The sequence below is a fragment of the Sycon ciliatum genome, chromosome 8, assembly GCF_964019385.1.
Source record: "Sycon ciliatum chromosome 8, ocSycCili1.1, whole genome shotgun sequence".
In the NCBI taxonomy this organism is placed as follows: Eukaryota; Metazoa; Porifera; class Calcarea; order Leucosolenida; family Sycettidae; genus Sycon; species Sycon ciliatum.
The window spans coordinates 12,701,836-12,718,439 of record NC_088650.1 but is presented as its reverse complement, the minus strand read 5'-3'; the positions used below and the strand labels follow the sequence as shown (position 1 = coordinate 12,718,439).

At 48.4% G+C, this 16,604-nt stretch overlaps 1 long non-coding RNA gene across 1 annotated transcript; it reads left to right on the top strand.

The window, feature by feature from the left end:
- Positions 1 to 9,820: 9,820 nt before the first annotated feature.
- LOC135823489 (uncharacterized) lies at positions 9,821 to 11,734 on the top strand. Its single transcript, XR_010554723.1, has 2 exons — positions 9,821 to 10,416; positions 11,107 to 11,734. It is a non-coding gene; the product is annotated as an uncharacterized LOC135823489 (long non-coding RNA).
- The last annotated feature ends 4,870 nt before the right edge of the window (positions 11,735 to 16,604 follow it).

The window sequence follows — 16,604 nt, the reverse complement described above, 5'->3', positions numbered from 1 at the left end:
TGTGAGGTGCCAAGGGTCATTCCTCTGGTTTAGAGTTGAGAGGCGCCGAGGGTAATTCCTCTGATTTGAAGTTGTTAGGTGCCGAGGGTAATTCCTCTGATTTGGAGTTGTGAGGTGCCAAGGGTAATTCCTCTGATTTGGAGTTGTGAGGTGCCGAGGGTAATTCCTCTGATTTAGAATTGTGAGGTGCCGAGGGTAATTCCTTTGATTTGGAGTTGTGAGGTGCCGATGGTAATTCCTCTGATTTGGAGTTGTGAGGTGCCGAGGGTAATTCCTCTGATTTGGAGTTGTGAGGTGCCGAGGGTAATTCCTCTGATTTGGAGTTGTGAGGTGCCAAGGGTAATTCCTCTGATTCGGAGTTGTAAGTCGGGTGCCGAGGGTAATTCCTCTGATTTGGAGTTGTGAGGTGCCGAGGGTAATTCGTCTGATTTGGAGTTGTGAGGTGCCGAGGGTAATTCCTCTGATTTTGAGTTGTGAGGTGCCGAGGGTAATTCCTCTGATTTGGAGTTGTGAGGTGCCGAGGGTAATTCCTCTTATTTAGAATTATGAGGTGCCAAGGGTAATTCCTCTGATTTGGAGTTGTGAGGTGCCAAGGGTCATTCCTCTGGTTTGGAGTTGAGAGGCGCCGAGGGTAATTCCTCTGATTTGAAGTTGTTAGGTGCCGAGGGTAATTCCTCTGATTTGGAGTTGTGAGGTGCCAAGGGTAATTCCTCTGATTTGGAGTTGTGAGGTGCCGAGGGTAATTCCTCTGATTTAGAATTGTAAGGTGCCGGGGGTAATTCCTTTGATTTGGAGTTGTGAGGTGCCGATGGTAATTCCTCTGATTTGGAGTTGTGAGGTGCCGAGGGTAATTCCTCTGATTTGGAGTTGTGAGGTGCCGAGGGTAATTCCTCTGATTTGGAGTTGTGAGGTGCCGAGGGTAATTCCTCTGATTTGGAGTTGTGAGGTGCCGAGGGTAATTCCTCTGATTTGGAGTTGTGAGGTGCCGAGGGAAATTCCTCTGATTTGGAGTTGTGAGGTGCCGAGGGTAATTCATCTGATTTGGAGTTGTGAGGTGCCGAGGGTAATTCCTCTGATTTGGAATTGTGAGGTACCGAGGGTAATTCCTCTGATTTGGAGTTGGGAGCCGGGAGCCGAGGGTAATTCCTCTGATTTGGAGTTGCGAGGTGCCGAGGGTAATTCCTCTGCCGCTGGATTTGGAGTTGTGAGGTGCCGAGGGTAATTCCTCTGATTTGGAGTTGTGAGGTGCCAAGGGTAATTCCTCTGATTTGGAGTTGTGAGGTGCCACTGGAAATTCCTCTGATTTGGAGTTGTAAGCCGGGTGCCGAGGATAATTCCTCTGATTTGGAGTTGTGAGGTGCCGAGGATAATTCCTCTGATTTGGAGTTGTGAGGTGCCAAGGCCAAAGGGTAATTCCTCTGATTTGGAGTTGTAAGCTGGGTGCCGAGGGTAATTCCTCTGATTTGGAGTTGTGAGGTGCCGAGGGTAATTCCTCTGATTTGGAGTTGTGAGGTGCCGAGGGTAATTCCTCTGATTTGGAGTTGTGAGTCTGGTGCCGAGGGTAATTCCTCTGATTTGGAGTTGACAGGTGCCGAGGGTAATTCCTCTGATTTGGAGTTGTGAGGTGCCGAGGGTAATTCCTCTGATTTGGAGTTGTGAGGTGCTGAGGGTAATTCCTCTGTATAAGAATTGTGAGGTGCCGAGGGTAATTCCTCTGATTTGGAGTTGTGAGGTGCTGAGGGTAATCCCTCTGATTTGTAGTTGAGAGGCGCCGAGGGTAATTCCTCTGATTTGGAGTTGAGAGTTGCCGAGGGTAATTCCTCTGATTAGGAGTTGTGAGGTGCCGAGGGTAATTCCTCTGATTTGGAGTTGTGAGGCGGGTGCCGAGGGTAATTCCTCTGATTTGGAGTTGTGAGCCGGGTGCCGAGGGTAATTCCTCTGATTTGGAGTTGTGAGGTGCCGAGGGTAATTCCTCTGATTTTGAGTTGTGAGGTGCCGAGGGTAATTCCTCTGATTTTGAGTTGTGAGGTGCCGAGGGTAATTCCTCTGATTTAGAATTGTGAGGTGCCAAGGGTAATTCCTCTGATTTGGAGTTGTGAGGTGCCAAGGGTAATTCCTCTGGTTTGGAGTTGAGAGGCGCCCAGGGTAATTCCTCTGATTTGGAGTTGTGAGGTGCCGAGGGTAATTCCTCTGATTTGGAATTGTGAGGTGCCGAGGGTAATTCCTCTGATTTCGTGTTGTGAGGTGCCGAGAGTAATTCCTCTGATTTGGAGTTGTGAGGCGGGTGCGAAGGGTAATTCCTCTGCGTTGGAGTTGTGAGCCGGGTGCCGAGGGTAATTCCTCTGATTTGGAGTTGTGAGGTGCCGAGGATAATTCCTCTGATTTGGAGTTATGAGGTGCCAAGGGTAATTCCTCTGATTTGGAGATGTAAGCCAGGTGCCGAGGCTAATTCCTCTGATTTGGAGTTGTGAGGTGCCGAGGGTAATTCCTCTGATTTGGAGTTGTGAGGTGCCAAGGCCAAAGGGCAATTTCTCTGATTTGGAGTGGTAAGCTGGGTGCCGAGGGTAATTCCTCTGATTTGGAGTTTTGAGGTGCCGAGGGTAATTCCTCTGATTTGGAGTTGTGAGGTGCCGAGGGTAATTCCTCTGATTTGGAGTTGTGAGTCTGGTGCCGAGGGTAATTCCTCTGATTTGGAGTTGACAGGTGCCGAGGGTAATTCCTCTGATTTGGAGTTGTGAGGTTCCGAGGGTAATTCCTCCGATCTGGAGTTGTGAGCCCGGGGCCGAGGGTAATTCCTCTGATTTGGAGTTGTGAGGTGCTGAGGGTAACTCCTCTGATTCGGAGTTGAGAGGCGCCGAGGGTTATTCCTCTGATTTGGAGTTGTGAGGTGCCGAGGGTATTTCCTCTGATTTGGAGTTGTGAGGTGCCGAGAGTAATTCCTCTGATTTAGAATTGTGAGGCGCAGAGGGTAATTCCTTTGATTTGGAGTTGTAAGTCGGGTGCCGAGTGTAATTCCTCTGGAGTTGTGAGGTGCCGAGGGTAATTCCTCTGATTTGGAGTTGTGAGGTGCCGAGGGTAATTCCTCGGATTTGGTTTAGAGCCGGGTGCCGAGGGTAATTCCTCTGATTTGGAGTTGTGAGGTGCCGAGGGTAATTCCTCTGATTTGGAGTTGTGAGGTGCCGAGGGTAATTCCTCTGATTTGGAGTTGAGAGGTGCCGAGGGTAATTCCTGTGATCTGGAGTTATAAGGTGCCGAGGGTAATTCCTCTGATTTTGAGTGGAGAGCCGGGTGCCGAGAGTAATTCCCCTGATTTGGAGTTGTGAGGTGCCGAGGGTAATTCCTCTGATTTGGAGTTGTGAGGTGCCGAGGGTAATTCCTCTGATTTGGAGTTGTGAGGTGCCAAGGGTAATGCCTCTGATTTGGAGTTGTAAGCTGGGTGCCGAGGGTAATTCCTCTGATTTGGAGTTGTGAGGTGCCGAGCGGAATTCCTCTGATTTGCAGTTGTGAGGTGGCGAGGGTAATTCCTCTGATTTCGAGTTGTGAGTCTGGTGCCGAGGGTAATTCCTCTGATTTGGAGTTGCGAGGTGCCGAGGGTAATTCCTCTGATTTGGAGTTGTGAGGTGCCGAGGGTAATTCCTCTGATCTGGAGTTGTGAGCCCCGTGCCGAGGGTAATTCCTCTGATTTGGAGGTGTGAGGTGCCGAGGAAAATTCCTCTGATTTAGAGTTGTGAGGTGCCGAGGGTAATTCCTCTGATTTAGAATTGTGAGGTGCCGAGGGTAATTCCTCTGATATGGAGTTGTGAGGTGCCGAAGGTTATTCCTCTGATTTAGAGTTGAGGGGCGCCGAGGGTAATTCCTCTGATTTGGAGTTGTGAGGTGCCGAGGGTAATTCCTCTGATTTGGAGTTGTGAGGTTTCGAGGGTAATTCCTCTGATTTGGAGTTGTGAGGTGCCGAGGGTAATACCTCTGATTTGGAGTTGAGAGGTGCCGAGTGTAATTCCTGTGATCTGGAGTTATAAGGTGCCGAGGGTAATTCCTCTGATTTTGAGTGGAGAGCCGGGTGCCGAGAGTAATTCCTCTGATTTGGAGTTGTGAGGTGCCGAGGGTAATTCCTCTGATTTGGAGTTGTGAGGTGCCGAGGGTAATTCCTCTGATTTGGAGTTGTGAGGTGCCAAGGGTAATGCCTCTGATTTGGAGTTGTAAGCTGGGTGCCGAGGGTAATTCCTCTGATTTGGAGTTGTGAGGTGCCGAGCGGAATTCCTCTGATTTGCAGTTGTGAGATGGCGAGGGTAATTCCTCTGATTTCGAGTTGTGAGTCTGGTGCCGAGGGTAATTCCTCTGATTTGGAGTTGTGAGGTGCCGAGGGTAATTCCTCTGATCTGGAGTTGTGAGCCCCGTGCCGAGGGTAATTCCTCTGATTTGGAGGTGTGAGGTGCCGAGGAAAATTCCTCTGATTTAGAGTTGTGAGGTGCCGAGGGTAATTCCTCTGATTTAGAATTGTGAGGTGCCGAGGGTAATTCCTCTGATTTGGAGTTGTGAGGTGCCGAAGGTTATTCCTCTGATTTAGAGTTGAGGGGCGCCGAGGGTAATTCCTCTGATTTGGAGTTGTGAGGTGCCGAGGGTAATTCCTCTGATTTGGAGTTGTGAGGTTTCGAGGGTAATTCCTCTGATTTGGAGTGGAGAGCCGGGTGCCGAGGGTAATTCCTCTGATTTGGAATTGTGAGGTGCCGAGGGTAATTCCTCTGATTTGGAGGTGTGAGGTGCCGAGGGTAATTCCTCTGATTTGGAGTTGTGAGGTGCCAAGGCCAAAGGGTATTTCCTCTGATTTGGAGTTGTAAGCTGGGTGCCGAAGGTAATTCCTCTGATTTGGAGTTGTGAGGTGCCGAGGGTAATTCCTCTGATTTGGAGTTGTGAGGTTTCGAGGGTAATTCCTCTGATTTGGAGTTGTGAGGTGCCGAGGGTAATTCCTCTGATTTGGAGTTGAGAGGTGCCGAGTGTAATTCCTGTGATCTGGAGTTATAAGGTGCCGAGGGTAATTCCTCTGATTTTGAGTGGAGAGCCGGGTGCCGAGAGTAATTCCTCTGATTTGGAGTTGTGAGGTGCCGAGGGTAATTCCTCTGATTTGGAGTTGTGAGGTGCCGAGGGTAATTCCTCTGATTTGGAGTTGTGAGGTGCCAAGGGTAATGCCTCTGATTTGGAGTTGTAAGCTGGGTGCCGAGGGTAATTCCTCTGATTTGGAGTTGTGAGGTGCCGAGCGGAATTCCTCTGATTTGCAGTTGTGAGATGGCGAGGGTAATTCCTCTGATTTCGAGTTGTGAGTCTGGTGCCGAGGGTAATTCCTCTGATTTGGAGTTGTGAGGTGCCGAGGGTAATTCCTCTGATCTGGAGTTGTGAGCCCCGTGCCGAGGGTAATTCCTCTGATTTGGAGGTGTGAGGTGCCGAGGAAAATTCCTCTGATTTAGAGTTGTGAGGTGCCGAGGGTAATTCCTCTGATTTAGAATTGTGAGGTGCCGAGGGTAATTCCTCTGATTTGGAGTTGTGAGGTGCCGAAGGTTATTCCTCTGATTTAGAGTTGAGGGGCGCCGAGGGTAATTCCTCTGATTTGGAGTTGTGAGGTGCCGAGGGTAATTCCTCTGATTTGGAGTTGTGAGGTTTCGAGGGTAATTCCTCTGATTTGGAGTGGAGAGCCGGGTGCCGAGGGTAATTCCTCTGATTTGGAATTGTGAGGTGCCGAGGGTAATTCCTCTGATTTGGAGGTGTGAGGTGCCGAGGGTAATTCCTCTGATTTGGAGTTGTGAGGTGCCAAGGCCAAAGGGTATTTCCTCTGATTTGGAGTTGTAAGCTGGGTGCCGAAGGTAATTCCTCTGATTTGGAGTTGTGAGGTGCCGAGGGTAATTCCTCTGATTTGGAGTTGTGAGGTGCCGAAGGTATTTCCTCTGATTTGGTGTTGTGAGGTGCCGAGGGTAATTCCTCTGATTTGGAGTTGTGAGGTGCTGAGGGTAATTCCTCTGTATAAGAATTGTGAGGTGCCGAGGGTAATTCCTCTGATTTGGAGTTGTGAGGTGCTGAGGGTAATTCCTCTGATTTGTAGTTGAGAGGCGCCGAGGGTAATTCCTCTGATTTGGAGTTGAGAGGTGCCGAGGGTAATTCCTCTGATTTGGAGTTGTGAGGCGGGTGCCGAGGGTAATTCCTCTGATTTGGAGTTGTGAGCCGGGTGCCGAGGGTAATTCCTCTGATTTGGAGTTGTGAGGTGCCGAGGGTATTTCCTCTGATTTTGAGTTGTGAGGTGCCGAGGGTAATTCCTCTGATTTTGAGTTGTGAGGTGCCGAGGGTAATTCCTCTGATTTAGAATTGTGAGGTGCCAAGGGTAATTCCTCTGATTTGGAGTTGTGAGGTGCAAAGGGTAATTCCTCTGGTTTGGAGTTGAGAGGCGCCCAGGGTAATTCCTCTGATTTGGAGTTGTGAGGTGCCGAGGGTAATTCCTCTGATTTGGAATTGTGAGGTGCCGAGGGTAATTCCTCTGATTTCGTGTTGTGAGGTGCCGAGAGTAATTCCTCTGATTTGGAGTTGTGAGGCGGGTGCCAAGGGTAATTCCTCTGCGTTGGAGTGGGTGCCGAGGGTAATTCCTCTGATTTGGAGTTGTGAGGTGCCGAGGATAATTCCTCTGATTTGGAGTTGTGAGGTGCCGAGGGTAATTCCTCTGATTTGGAGTTGTGAGGTGCCAAGGCCAAAGGGCAATTTCTCTGATTTGGAGTGGTAAGCTGGGTGCCGAGGGTAATTCCTCTGATTTGTAGTTTTGAGGTGCCGAGGGTAATTCATCTGATTTGGAGTTGTGAGGTGCCGAGGGTAATTCCTGTGATTTGGAGTTGTGAGGTGCCGAGGGTAATTCCTCTGTTTTGGAGTTGTGAGATGGCGAGGGTAATTCCTCTGATTTGGAGTTGTGAGGTGCCGAGAGTAATTCCTCTGATTTGGAATTGTGAGGTACCGAGGGTAATTCCTCTGATTTGGAGTTGTAAGCTGGGTGCCGAGGGTAATTCCTCTGATTTGGAGTTGTGAGGTGCCGAGCGCAATTCCTCTGATTTGCAGTTGTGAGGTGGCGAGGGTAATTCCTCTGATTTCGAGTTGTGAGTCTGGTGCCGAGGGTAATTCCTCTGATTTGGAGTTGCGAGGTGCCGAGGGTAATTCCTCTGATTTGGAGTTGTGAGGTGCCGAGGGTAATTCCTCTGATCTGGAGTTGTGAGCCCCGTGCCGAGGGTAATTCCTCTGATTTGGAGGTGTGAGGTGCCGAGGAAAATTCCTCTGATTTAGAGTTGTGAGGTGCCGAGGGTAATTCCTCTGATTTAGAATTGTGAGGTGCCGAGGGTAATTCCTCTGATTTGGAGTTGTGAGGTGCCGAAGGTTATTCCTCTGATTTAGAGTTGAGAGGCGCCGAGGGTAATTCCTCTGATTTGGAGTTGTGAGGTGCCGAGGGTAATTCCTCTGATTTGGAGTTGTGAGGTTTCGAGGGTAATTCCTCTGATTTGGAGTGGAGAGCCGGGTGCCGAGGGTAATTCCTCTGATTTGGAATTGTGAGGTGCCGAGGGTAAAACCTCTGATTTGGAGGTGTGAGGTGCCGAGGGTAATTCCTCTGATTTGGAGTTGTGAGGTGCCAAGGCCAAAGGGTAATTCCTCTGATTTGGAGTTGTAAGCTGGGTGCCGAAGGTAATTCCTCTGATTTGGAGTTGTGAGGTGCCGAGGGTAATTCCTCTGATTTGGAGTTGTGAGGTGCCGAAGGTATTTCCTCTGATTTGGTGTTGTGAGGTGCCGAGGGTAATTCCTCTGATTTGGAGTTGTAAGCTGGGTGCCGAGGGTAATTCCTCTGATTTGGAGTTGTGAGGTGCCGAGCGCAATTCCTCTGATTTGCAGTTGTGAGGTGGCGAGGGTAATTCCTCTGATTTCTAGTTGTGAGTCTGGTGCCGAGGGTAATTCCTCTGATTTGGAGTTGCGAGGTGCCGAGGGTAATTCCTCTGATTTGGAGTTGTGAGGTGCCGAGGGTAATTCCTCTGATCTGGAGTTGTGAGCCCCGTGCCGAGGGTAATTCCTCTGATTTGGAGGTGTGAGCTGCCGAGGAAAATTCCTCTGATTTAGAGTTGTGAGGTGCCGAGGGTAATTCCTCTGATTTAGAATTGTGAGGTGCCGAGGGTAATTCCTCTGATTTGGAGTTGTGAGGTGCCGAAGGTTATTCCTCTGATTTAGAGTTGAGAGGCGCCGAGGGTAATTCCTCTGATTTGGAGTTGTGAGGTGCCGAGGGTAATTCCTCTGATTTGGAGTTGTGAGGTTTCGAGGGTAATTCCTCTGATTTGGAGTGGAGAGCCGGGTGCCGAGGGTAATTCCTCTGATTTGGAATTGTGAGGTGCCGAGGGTAATTCCTCTGATTTGGAGGTGTGAGGTGCCGAGGGTAATTCCTCTGATTTGGAGTTGTGAGGTGCCAAGGCCAAAGGGTAATTCCTCTGATTTGGAGTTGTAAGCTGGGTGCCGAAGGTAATTCCTCTGATTTGGAGTTGTGAGGTGCCGAGGGTAATTCCCCTGATTTGGAGTTTTGAGGTGCCGAAGATATTTCCTCTGATTTGGTGTTGTGAGGTGCCGAGGGTAATTCCTCTGATTTGGAGTTGTGAGGTGCCGAGGGTAATTCCTCTGACTTGGAGTTGTGAGGTGCCGAGGGTAATTCCTCTGATTTGGAGTCGTGAGGTGCCAAGGGTAATTCCTCTGATTTGGAGTTGTGAGGTGCCGAGGGTAATTCCTCTGATTTGGAGTTGTGAGGTGCCGAGGGTAATTCCTGTGATTTGGAGTTGTGAGGTGCCGAGAGTAATTCCTCTGATTTAGAATTGTGAGGTGCCGAGGGTAATTCCTCTGATTTGGAGTTGTAAGTCGGGTGCCGAGGGTAATTCCTCTGGAGTTGTGAGGTGCCGAGGGTAATTCCTCTGATTTGGAGTTGTGAGGTGCTGAGGGTAATTCCTCTGATTTGGAGTTGGGAGCCGGGTGCCGAGGGTAATTTCTCTGATTTGGAGTTGTGAGGGGCCGAGGGTAATTCCTCTGATTTGGAGTTGTGAGGTGCCGAGGGTAATTCCTCTGATTTGGAGTTGAGAGGTGCCGAGGGTAATTCCTTTGATCTGGAGTTATGAGGTGCCGAGGGTAATTCCTCTGCTTTGGAGTTGAGAGCCGGGTGCCGAGGGTAATTCCTCTGATTTGGAGTTGTGAGGTGCCGAGGGTAATTCCTCTGATTTGGAGTTGTGAGGTGCCGAGGGTAATTCCTCTGATTTGGAGTTGTGAGGTGCCGAGGGTAATTCCTCTGATTTGGAGTTGTGAGGTGCCAAGGGTAATTCCTCTGATTTGGAGTTGTGAGGTGCCGAGGGTAATTCCTCTGATTTGGAGTTGTGAGGTGCCGAGGGTAATTCCTGTGATTTGGAGTTGTGAGGTGCCGAGAGTAATTCCTCTGATTTAGAATTGTGAGGTGCCGAGGGTAATTCCTCTGATTTGGAGTTGTAAGTCGGGTGCCGAAGGTAATTCCTCTGGAGTTGTGAGGTGCCGAGGGTAATTCCTCTGATTTGGAGTTGTGAGGTGCCGAGGGTAATTCCTCTGATTTGGAGTTGGGAGCCGGGTACCGAGGGTAATTCCTCTGATTTGGAGTTGTGAGTTGCCGAGGGTAATTCCTCTGATTTGGAGTTGTGAGGTGCCGAGGGTAATTCCTCTGATTTGGAGTTGAGAGGTGCCGAGGGTAATTCCTTTGATCTGGAGTTATGAGGGGTAATTCCTCTGCTTTGGAGTTAAAGGGGCACTCCGGCTTCATTTTCGACGCCGAGTTTTCGATGCCAAGACGAAGGTAGGTGAAAGAGAAGACACCTCGAACAAGAACGAGTCTCCAGAAGCGATCGAGTCGAGCAGGAAGACGACTTTTGAATTTCGGCCGAGCGAGCGCTGATGACGTAATGAGGGATTAGCTTGCCAGTGGAAATGCATCTGCGCACATACATTTCACACACTTTTTGGCCAATTTTCAATCGAAGAAGAGGTTGTTTGCTATGTTCTCCCAACGCCGTAAGCGATCCCGTCTTCTATACCCTTCCAGGTACCCTGAAGGTCCTCCAGAGGAGAATTTATCTCCATCAAAGCATTGTTGATCCGCTAAATTCGTCTCGAGACATATTCACCCAGTGCAGTGCTGATAAATGTAGAATGTTGAATCTGTGATAATTGTCGACGATGGAGAGAGAGGCTGATAGCCGCTGTCGCAGGGAGAGTGAAGCTGCTGGAAGTAACAACAGGGAGCCCGTTTGTATCACCTGAACAACCAGACTTCAAAGCAGCTTGAACAAATCGGAGGGTGCCTCGTTGCTTATCGTGAATATTACACCGACATGAATTACTACAAGTATACTGGTGAGTTTTTATCTTGTTTTGTTCGTATGCTAGTACCCTGGCCTGGAGTTCTCGTTAGCAAATTCCTATTCCCTGGCGTTTTCTAAACATTCCGTGTAGGACTGAATACGTGATCAAGTATTCCGATTTGGGTAAATGACTAAATGTGGAATTTGGACATGTATTTTATTAAAAAAATTCTTTTCCAAATAGAGCGTTTGCAGAGAAATGGTTGCCCAAATACAACAAAATTTATTCTGCAGTTCTACAACTAACTTGTACTGAAATCCAGTCGAAGTAAAAATGATTCTTCATGACAGTTGGGGTCAATGAAATCTGATCCAGGCATAACGAATGGTGACGCCTGCCACCCCGGGAACGAATGCCCATTTGGTGGGGGATACCAAAGTACTCGAAAGTAGTGCGTGTTTCAATGTGGCATGGAAGTTTTATATGATCTCTGGTCAATGCAACATACAATAGCCATCATGAATTGCAGGCCTCGAACGCAACTCCGACCAGAATTGGCAGTTCCCTAAGTTAGATGCTTCATAATTCCATGGCCCCAGCTGTAGTTATAGAGGGTTTTTTGCACATTATTCTTATAGTCGATAGGTTTATACTGATGGCCACAAACAACGGCAGTTCAAACTTCACTGATGTGTTCATGAGCTGAGAGATTTCTCTCCACTATTTCTGTTGTGCACACAGGTTTGTCCAATATGCATTGACCGTATTGGGTATGGTACCTGCTCTGAGAAGGGAATCGCTGGAGCCACAGTCCAACTATACAGGCTTTCAAGAAACAGAGAGGAGCCATCTTTGCAAGCTGATACCTGATGTGTACCGACAGAATTCTCACGAGATACCTTACAGACTACGCCTGGTGTATACTTCATAGTACTCCTTCGACTACTGTCTAGAATCAAGTCGACTGAAGCAAGTTCAAACAACTCTGGCTTCAAACGAGCCGTCGATTAGACAAACAAAACATTCTCTCATATACTAGAGCACTCTGACAACTCACGACCTATTCCTAACGATTGCCACCGCTTATAAATATGTAGAGTACTGATTGGAATGTGCTCACAATCTCAACAATCCAGTGCTATAATTATTTGAACTATGTGTTCCTTCCATAAATGTTGTATCCACATATAATCCACAGTGCTGCAAAGTTTCAGAGTTCTCAGGGTATCAAACAAAATTATTTCAAATACAGTGAAATAGTTCGTGGACATTATAGCGTAACTTGTAGTTCCCTGGTCCTTTTCTTTGCTATAAATTAATCCTTTGCTCTCTAGCCACCGGCGAGTCCAACAGTGAAATTGTTAGTTCATATTTATGTGGGTATGTGGGGGGGGGGGAACATATTTCTATATAAGGGACCTGCAACTGTAATACCACAGTACAGTAGATAGCAAATATGTAGAAAACAGAAATGCATGTTCCCATCATTGTACATGGACGGGCGCAGCAGGCCGAAGCTATCAGCCAGAACAGGATTTACAATCGCCTAGAGATACTTGAGCTATTCCAGTATTCTCCGTGAGCTGTCCCATTCCACAATGGTTCATGCCACCATTATTTCTGGTAGTATCCATGTGCATAATTCCAAGAACATCTCGGATTCTTCAACAATTTGTGCCACGGCAAAAGACAACGCTTGACTCGGTCACTGGGGCTGTCAAACTTCACATCACAAATGAACTTCAATTTCTCATCTGGTTCAAGTATATGTACTGCCATGACTTGACCATGCTTCATCCACAGCTGGGCGAAGATTGTGGCATTGAATTCCATAGCGCACCTTCTTGCTGCCATGCAGGAATATGTTGAGAGAAGTGAACATATTTTTACTAAAAAAACAACAGCCACTGAAGAGGATAGCATTAGCAATAGCCTTGGGTGAATTTCCTGCAGGTACACGTTGTTGGTAGGTCTACTGGTCGGTCTCCGTATCGTCAAGTTCAGAAATCACCTGTACTACACATCTTGTAGAAGGGATCCTGATCGAAAAATTTTCTGATTATAAAATTCACTAAACTGAGGGCGAGACAAATAGTCAGTACTCCCCGATTCCGTCTAGCTGCTTTGATCAAGTGATGCTAACAAGCTCCCCGTTGTTACTTCCAGCAGCTTCACTTTCCCTGCGACAGCGGCTATCAACCTTTCTGTCCATCGTCGACAATTATCACAGATTCAACATTCCACATTTGTCAGCACTGCACTGGGTGAATATGTCTCGAGACGAATTTAGCGGATCAACAACGCTTTGCTGGAGATAAATTCTCCTCTGGAGGACCTTCAGGGTACCTGGAAGGGTATAGAAGACGGGATCGCTCACGACGTTGAGAGAACATAGAAAACAACCTCCTCTTCGATTGAAAATTGGCCAAAAAGTATGTGAAATGTATGTGCGCAGATGCATTTCCACTGGCAAGCTAATCCCTCATTACGTCATCAGCGCTCGCTCGGCCGAAATTCAAAAGTCGTCTTCCTGCTCGACTCGATCGCTTCTGGAGACTCGTTCTTGTTCGAGGGGTCTTCTCTTTCACCAACCTTCGTCTTGGCATCGAAAGCTCGCGTCGAAAATGAAGCCGGAGTGCCCCTTTAAGAGCCGGGTGCCGAGGGTAATTCCTCTGATTTGGAGTTGTGAGGTGCCGAGGGTAATTCCTCTGATTTGGAGTTGTGGGGTGCCGAGGGTAATTCCCCTGGTTTGGAGTTGTGAGGTGCCAAGGGTAATTGCTCTGATTTGGAGTTGTAAGCCGGGTGCCGAGGGTAATTCCTCCCATTTGGAGTTGTAAGGTGCCGAGGGTAATTCCTCTGATTTGGAGTTGTGAGGTGCCGAGGGTAATTCCTCTGATTTGGAGTTGTGAGGTGCCGAGGGTAATTCCTCTGATTTGAAGTTGTGAGATGCCGAGGGTAATTCCTCTGATTTGGAGTTGTGAGGTGCCGAGGGTTATTCCTCTGATTTGGAGTTGTGAGGTGCCGAGGGTAATTCCTTTGATTTGGAATTGTGAGGTGCCGAGGATAATTCCTCTGATTTGGAGTTGTGAGGTGCCAAGGGTACTTCCTCTGATTTGGAGTTGTAAGCCGGGTGCGGAGGGTAATTCCTCTGATTTGGATTTGTAAGGTGCCGAGGGTAATTCCTCTGATTTGGAGTTGTGAGGTGCCAAGGCCAAAGGGTAATTCTTCTGATTTGGAGTTGTAAGCTGGTAGCCGAGGGTAATTCCTCTGATTCGGAGTTGAGAGGTGCCGAGGGTAATTCCTCTGATTTGAAGTTGTGAGGTGCCGAGGGTAATTCCTCTGATCTGGAGTTGTGAGCCCGGTGCCGAGGGTAATTCCTCCGATTTGGAGTTGTGAGGTGCCGAGGGTAATTCCTCTGATTTAGAATTGTGAGGTGCCGAGGGTAATTCCTCTGATTTGGAGTTGTGAGGTGCCGAGGGTAATTCCTCTGATTTGGAGTTGAGAGGCGCCGAGGGTAATTCCTCTGATTTGGAGTTGTGAGGTGCCGAGGGTAATTCCTCTGATTTGGAGTTGTGAGGTGCCGAGGGTAATTCCACTGCTTTAGAATTGTGAGGTGCCCAGGGTAATTCCTCTGATTTGGACTTGTAAGTCGGGTGCCGAGGGTAATTCCTCTGGAGTTGTGAGGTGCCGATGGTAATTCCTTTGATTTGGAGTTGTGAGGTGCCGAGGGTAAATCCTCTGATTTGGAGTTGAGAGCCGGGTGCCGAGGGTAATTCCTCTGATTTGGAGTTGTGAGGTGCCGAGGGTAATTCCTCTGATTTCAAATTGTGAGGTGCCGAGGGTAATTCCTCTGATTTGGAGTTGTTAGGTGCTAAGGCCAAAGGGTAATTCCTCTGATTTGGAGTTGTGAGGTGCCGAGGGTAATTCCTCTGATTTGGAGTTGTGAGGTGCCGAGGGTAATTCCTCTGATTTGTTGTGAGTCTGGTGCCGAGGGTAATTCTTCTGATTTGGAGTTGTGAGGTGCCGAGGGTAATTCCTCTGATTTGGAGTTGTGAGGTGCCGAGGGTAAATCCTCTGATCCGGAGTTGTGAGCCCGGTGCCGAGGGTAATTCCTCTGATTTGGAGTTGTGAGGTGCCGAGGGTAATTCCTCTGATTTGGAGTTGTGAGGTGCCGAGGGTAATTCCTCTGATTTAGAATTGTGAGGTGCCGAGGGTAATTCCTCTGATTTGGAGTTGTGAGGTGCCGAGGGTAATTCCTCTGATTTTGAGTTGTGAGGTGCAGAGGGTAATTCCTCTGATTTGGAGTTGTGAGGTGCCGAGGGTAATTCCTCTTATTTAGAATTATGAGGTGCCAAGTGTAATTCCTCTGATTTGGAGTTGTGAGGTGCCGAGGGTAATTCCTCTGATTTGGAGTTGTGAGGTGCCGAGGGTAATTCCTCTGATCTGGAGTTGTGAGGTGCCGAGGGTAATTCCTCTGATTTGGAGTTGTGAGGTGCCTAGGGTAATTCCTCTGATTTGGAGTTGAGACGTGCCGAGGGTAATTTCTCTGATTTGGAATTGTGAGGTGCCGAGGGTAATTCCTCTGATTTGGAGTTGAGAGGTGATGAGGGTAATTCCTCTGATTTGGAGTTGAGAGGTGCCGAGGGTAATTCCTCTGACTTGGAGTTGTGAGGTGCCGAGGGTAATTCCTCTGATTTGGAGTTGACAGGTGCAGAGGGTAATTCCTCTGATTTGGAATTGTGAGGTACCGAGGGTAATTCCTCTGATTTGGAGTTGAGAGGTGCCGAGGGTAATTCCTCTGATTTGGAGTTGTGAGGTGCCGAGTGTAATTCCTCTGATTTTGAGTTGTGAGGTGCCAAGGGTAATTCTCCTGATTTGGAGTTGTGAGCCGGGTAGCGAGGGTAATTCCTCTGATTTGGAGTTGTGAGCCGGGTGGCGAGGGTAATTCCTCTGATTTGGAGTTGTGAGGTGCCGAGGGTAATTCCTCTGATTTGGAGTTGTGAGGTGCCAAGGGTAATTCCTCTGATTTGGAGTTGTGAGGTGCCGAGGGTAATTCCTCTGATTTGGAATTGTGAGGTGCCGAGGGTAATTCCTCTGATTTGGAGTTGTGAGGTGCCGAGGGTAATTCCTCTGATTTGGAGTTGTGAGGTGCCGAGGGTAATTCCTCTGATTTGGAGTTCTGAGGTGCCAAGGGTAATTCCTCTGATTTGGAGTTGTGAGGTGCCGAGGATAATTCCTCTGATTTGGAGTTGTGAGGTGCCGAGGGTAATTCCTCTGATTTGGAGTTGTGAGGTGCCGAGGGTAATTCCTCTGATTTGGAGTTGTGAGGTGCCGAGGGTAATTCCTCTGTTTTGGAGTTGTGAGGTGCCGAGGGTAATTCCTCTGATTTGGAGTTGTGAGGTGCCGAGAGTAATTCCTCTGATTTGGAATTGTGAGGTACCGAGGGTAATTCCTCTGATTTGGAGTTGTGAGCCGGGTGCCGAGGGTAATTCCTCTGATTTGGTGTTGTAAGCCGGGTGCCGAGGGTAATTCCTCTGATTTGGAGTTGTGAGGTGCCAAGGGTAATTCCTCTGATTTGCAGTTGTTAGCCGGGTTGCCGAGGGTAATTCCTCTGATTTGGAGTTGTGAGGTGCCGAGGGTAATTCCTCTGATTTGGAGTTGTGAGGTGACGAGGGTAATTCCTCTGATTTGGAGTTGTGAGGTGCCGAGGCTAATTCCTCTGATTTGGAGTTGTGAGGTGCCAAGGGTAATTCCTCTGATTCGGAGTTGTAAGTCGGGTGCCGAGGGTAATTCCTCTGATTTGGAGTTGTGAGGTGCCGAGGGTAATTCCTCTGATTTGGAGTTGTGAGGTGCCGAGGGTAATTCCTCTGATTTTGAGTTGTGAGGTGCCGAGGGTAATTCCTCTGATTTGGAGTTGTGAGGTGCCGAGGGTAATTCCTCTTATTTAGAATTATGAGGTGCCAAGTGTAATTCCTCTGATTTGGAGTTGTGAGGTGCCAAGGGTCATTCCTCTGGTTTGGAGTTGAGAGGCGCCGAGGGTAATTCCTCTGATTTGAAGTTGTTAGGTGCCGAGGGTAATTCCTCTGATTTGGAGTTGTGAGGTGCCAAGGGTAATTCCTCTGATTTGGAGTTGTGAGGTGCCGAGGGTAATTCCTCTGATTTAGAATTGTGAGGTGCCGAGGGTAATTCCTTTGATTTGGAGTTGTGAGGTGCCGATGGTAATTCCTCTGATTTGGAGT